Genomic DNA, 5,709 nt, shown 5'->3' with positions numbered 1-5,709 from the left:
CATTTATTATTTATTATGTAAACATTCAAAATCCTTTCTTCTTACTTTTGAAAGTAGACAATAGAGAGTAAAAAGAAGGGAATGAGGACAGGAACAGGAAAGACAGTGGAATGAATCTGACATCACTTTCGTATATAAATATGTGAATATACCACAGTGAATCTACCACATCATGTACAACCACAAGACTGGGATCCTAATTAGAATAAGATGTATTCCATATTTATATAAAAATGTCAAAATATACTCTTTTATCATGTAAAACTAAAAGAACAAATAAAAATAAGAGTAAAAGAGAAATGTACTTTATATTACATTAATTTGCTCCTCATCATGAGAGAGCATCTGACATTTGCCATGACCAGGACGCTCAATTCTTAGATTTCTGACACGGAACCTCATCCTGGTCCCAATTCTGATACCGGTCTCATCCAGAGCTGGATCTTTATTCTGTCCCTCACTCTGGCTGTGAAACTGATCCCGAGCCTGACATTTACCATTATCATGAACATTCTTTGTCCTTCATCCAGACACTCTGCTGATCCTGACCCTTACATTCATCTTGAGCTAGTAATTGGCCATCTTCCTGACCCTGATGATCATGGAACATAACCCTCATCCTAACTCTGACAATGACCTTGACGTTGATATAAACCTTGAAATGAATTCTGCCATTTACTGCCACTGTAAACATGACTCTAACTGTGAAGAGCTTGATGATCCTGAACCATATACTGAATGTCTTCATGATCCTGATATTCAGCCTGACTCACCCTCACCATGACCCTGAACCTGTCCTGACCCTGATATACTTACATTCTGACTCTATGAATGATCATAACCTGCAACCTGATCCTTTCCCTAACTTTATCTATCACTCTCACACTCACAATGCAACTCATCGTACTGATCTACTACCTTGAACCAAACCTTGACCCTTAATTTGACTCAGATCTGGACCTGGAACCTGGGCCTCTCTGACCCTAACTTTCTAATAATATATGTCAAAAGAGTGTGTTTAGTAGTGTGTTACTCAGTATTACAATATGTGTTTAAAATATTGTGTTTATATGTGAGTGTACTACTTTGATAAATATATGACATGATATACTATATTTAAGTGTGACTTTGTATATTACTACATGTAAGATCATATGTTTGAAATACTGGTTAGCAACATATGGTAAGTGTACTATTATTTGTGATATATATTAAGACATTGTATTTATAAAACCTGGTGTTACTTAGTGATACCCATGAGAAACATTGAGTTTGCACTCTGTAAACTGTGGATCCTGCTGCCAAGGTAGCATGGACTAGGGTCATTGTGTTGGACATCGTTAAAATTTACTTGGAGTGATAGTCTACATGTATCTATTTTTCGACTCTATTCTATTCGTTTTGTTCTTTACCTGTGCCAGGACTGTTCTGGTTTAGATTTTTTAAAGTTTGACAGACTATTTTAACATCTAGTAGACAAAATCCTCTGTGTAAATTTTAACATTTTATAAATAGTTTTAATGTCTCTAAAAATCTATTTTTATTTGTTAAAATAAACACTGTGTACACAGTTAGTGATATATGTTGAACTTTTGTGTTTATCAGAGGATGATGTGTACCTGTATATAGTTATATGTGTATAAGACATTGTGCTAGCAGTGTGAGGTTCATATATTACTTTATTTAATTATATTTTGAAACTGTTTAGGAGAGGTAGGTGCATGTGTTATCTGTATACATTACATATGGGATAAGCACTGTGGTTAGCCCTATGCAGTACATGTGCTACCTTTTGTTTCCTTTTATGGATCTTGTGTGGTGTAGACACTTGTTTATTTATGTAATGTTAAAATGCTTTGCTTACCAGGATTCGGGTGCAAGCCATCCTGAAGATTGTGATATAAATGTTGAGCATTACAGAGTGCTTGCACTACTTTTTTGAACAACATATGCTGAAACATTGTTTATTACAGGTAAGTGCCTTTTTAACAAACAAACAAATAAATCAATCTTTGTTTTTGTTTAACGGAAACTCATGTCACGATTTAAACCTGTCCTTCATTTGATTCTCAGGAATAGTGAAAAATAATATTAATTTTTCTTCATGAAGAAGAAGAAAGATAAAGAAGAAATTCATGCTAATCCAAATTACCTGAAACCACTGAACTTTTCCTTGTTGAATCCATTGTCTGTAAACTTTTTAAATTTCTGAATTAAGGTTAGATCCTGAAACTAAAATCCTAAGTACAAAATCCTAGAGTACCAAATACACTTAAATGATTTTTATAATAACTAATGACTTGGGAAAGAAAAATAATGAAAAAACGTTAGTATCCATGCAATAAAAAAAAAAAAAGACCCTGGGAAATGTCTTTAAGGTCATCAAAGCTCTTGAAGGTCATCAAGACCTCTGTGGCTTCCTCCACAAAAATAGCTCTATCTGATAAGTATCTCTCTATGCATATATGCAAAGGTGAAGGGAGAGGAGAGGGTATGGGGGTGGGAAGGAGGGTAGAATGAGTCAGACATCGTTACCCTATAGATCGTTTAGATAAACTATATGATCAATGGGATTCTACATCATATACAACCAGAAGAATGAAAAATTATACTCCATCTATATATGATGTGTCAAAGTACGTTCTACTGTAATGTATAACTAATTAGAACAAAAAATACATAAATTAAAAAATGAAAGTTTCTGCATATTTTTATAAAAAGCACAGATTTTGGGATCACAGAGGTTCAAGTTTGAGTACTAGCTCTGCTTCTACCCTCTGTTGTGTGGATTCATGGAGAAAATTTAAGTTGGATCCTACATCTATCTGTTTTTTGACTCTATTACATTCTATTTGTTCTTTACCTGTGCCAGGACTATTCTGATTTAAATTTTTTTAAAGTTTGATAGACCATTTTAACATCTAGTAGACAAAATCCTCTGTGTGAATTTTAACATTTGATAACATTTTTAATGTTTCTTAACTTCTACTTTTATTTGTTAAAATTTATACTTGGCTGTATCTCTGTGTGTACACAATTCCACAAAAAAGTGTATGGGTGGCGCTTCCATCTGGTATGCTGAAGAACCCCGGAGAGGTGAAGAGAGTTAAGTAAGTGCCTTTTAAACTGAGTAATGAAATATCTGTGAAAAATTATATTTAGAAGTACATTACATATACACATGGTGGTTTAGCAATATATATTAAAACTCCATTTAACAGAACTCTTTTTTTTTAAAAGAGAGAGCGAGAGAGAGAGCGAGACAGAGAGAGAGAGAACTTTAATATTTTTTTTTTTTTTAGTTTTCGGCGGACACAACATCTTTGTTTGTATGTGGTGCTGAGGATCGAACCCGGGCCGCACGCATGCCAGGCGAGCGCGCTGCCCTTGAGCCACATCCCCAGCCCTAACAGAACTCTTTGTGTCATTGAGTTTAATGATTTGTGTGTGAAACGCTGAATTTACATGTGTACATATGTTGCATTGTTTAGTGATACATAGAAACCTTTGTTAAAATGAACTATGCATGTGTTACCAACAGCATGATATGTGTGCAACACTAGGTTTAAGCATATATAGTGCATATTCTAGTTAATATATGTTACCCTATCTTCCCTTTTGTGGCCATTTCTGGACAATGATCAAAATGAAGTTCAATCCCCGTTGTGACTTCTGACCAAAGCAAGAATCTCAAAAGGCATTTCTTTGCACCTTCCCACATTCGCAGGAAGATTATATCTTCCCCTCTTTCCAAAGAGCTGAGACAGAAATACCATGCTTGATCTATGCCTATCCAAAAGGATGATGAAGTTCAGGTTGTGTAAAGACACGATAAAGGTCAGGTGATTGGCAAAGTGATCCAGTTTTACAGGAAGAAATATGCCATCTATATTGAACAGGTGGAGTGGGAAAAGGCTAATATCACAACTGTCCCTGTGGGCATTCACCCCAGCAAGGTGGGTTATCATCAGACTAACAACACTGGACAAAGAACACAAAAAAATCCTGAAACGGAAGGCCAAATTTCATCAAGTAGGAAAGGAAAAGGGAAAATATAAATAAGAAAAAAATTGAGAAGATGCTGTTGTAGGAACAGACGATATTTGACACCAAGGTATTAGCAGGAAGCAGATTTATTTATTGGCTGCAGCCAGGTCCAGAGGGAAAAGCTTTTGTTGTAATCAATCAATCCCTCTAAAAGCGAAATTCAGAAAGTTTTAAAATTTTATACACAGTGTGTCTGGAGAGGGGCTCAGAAGTTCACAATCTGCAGAAGTCCACACAAAAGCAGCGTTTTCACTCTTCTGGGCAAATAATCCAGGCCTGGATACAAAAATCAAGGACACTCTCTGCAAAAATCAGCACCCCAGAAAGGCAATGTTCCCCCCTCCCCTTTCTTTGCTGGCAGTTTCCAGGGAACCCAATTAGCAACACCTTCTCTTCTCTTTGAAATGCAAATATCCCTGTGAAGCTGGCCTACCCAAGGCCATAAGCCTTGGATAGGAAGGGCAGCAGAATAAAATAGACACTAGTATTGCTGTATGTATATACGTGACTGTATAACCAATGTGATTCTGCAACCTGTACACTCAGAAAAATGAGAAATTATACCCCATTTGATTCAAATGTATGATATGTCAAGAGCATTGTACTGTCATGTGTAACTAATAATAATAATAAAAAGTCAAAAAAGGGTCTTCCTTACCACACTCTGCATTTGTAAACACTCTTCCTGCCTGAAAACCATTACAAACAATCATATGTCATTTTAGACTAGAAAATCTACAACATTAGATAGCCCATAAATGTTGTGAAAGATTAATAAAGGGGTGCTCACCTTCTGGAGTGCTGATCTCCTCCAGGCCTGCAACCAATTTTAGTTATTGTAAGATAGAGCAACAGGAAATAGGAAGCTTAACTACATTGATCTCTTTTGCAGAGATTCTTGCTGCTATTCCAAGACTAATTATGGTGAGGGTCTTTGGAAAAACTGAAGATTTTCTGTGAAGCAGGAGGTGCCTCTACAATTCAGGACTAAAATAACCATATTTACAACTTGCTTTAAAGAATGCCAAGATGAAAAAAAGAATACATGTTATAACTTGTTTAGCTAGGTTAATACAGTACAGAAAATAATGGTATATTTATGAAACACTATGCTAACAATGTAGGGTACACGTATTATGTATTATATGATTCATACTTTGGTGATATATATTGAACCTCTCCGTGTAAGCAAGCTAAAATGTGTGTGTGTGTGTGTGTGTGTGTTGTTGTTGTTCTTTTCATTGGGTAAAAATTGTGCTCAGCAGTGTTTGCACGTTTACTCTTTGAATATATATACATGCAATTTTGATTAGTGAAATATGTTGAAACTGTTTAACGTAGCTAGATGCATGTATTACTGAGTATAGTGATATGTGAAATACTGTACTAATAGTGTGTGGTGCATATTCTACTTTATTTGGCTTTGTTTTTGGTCTTTCTTTCTTTTAAATAGACTTTATTTTTAGAGCAGTTTTAAATTCACAGTCAATTGAGCAAAGGCATAGAGACTTCTTAGATGCCCTCTGCCCCACACATACATAGCCTCACCCATTTTCAACATCTCCATCAGAACGGTACAACTGTCACAATTAATGTACCTATATCAACACATCACTATCACCTAGAGTTCATAGTTTACATTAGAAGTCACTCTTGGTATGA

At 35.5% G+C, this 5,709-nt stretch overlaps 1 pseudogene across 1 annotated transcript; it reads left to right on the top strand.

Moving 5' to 3' along the window:
• Positions 1–3,646: 3,646 nt before the first annotated feature.
• On the top strand, positions 3,647–4,062 carry LOC308633683 (large ribosomal subunit protein uL24-like; annotated as a pseudogene). The gene has a single exon. The product of its transcript is annotated as a large ribosomal subunit protein uL24-like (transcript).
• Positions 4,063–5,709: the final 1,647 nt, after the last annotated feature.

This window comes from Spermophilus citellus, assembly GCF_964194105.1.
Source record: "Spermophilus citellus genome assembly, chromosome: 14".
Lineage (NCBI taxonomy): Eukaryota > Metazoa > Chordata > Mammalia > Rodentia > Sciuridae > Spermophilus > Spermophilus citellus.
Note: the sequence above shows the minus strand (reverse complement) of the source record. Positions and strands in the feature narration are given on the sequence as shown.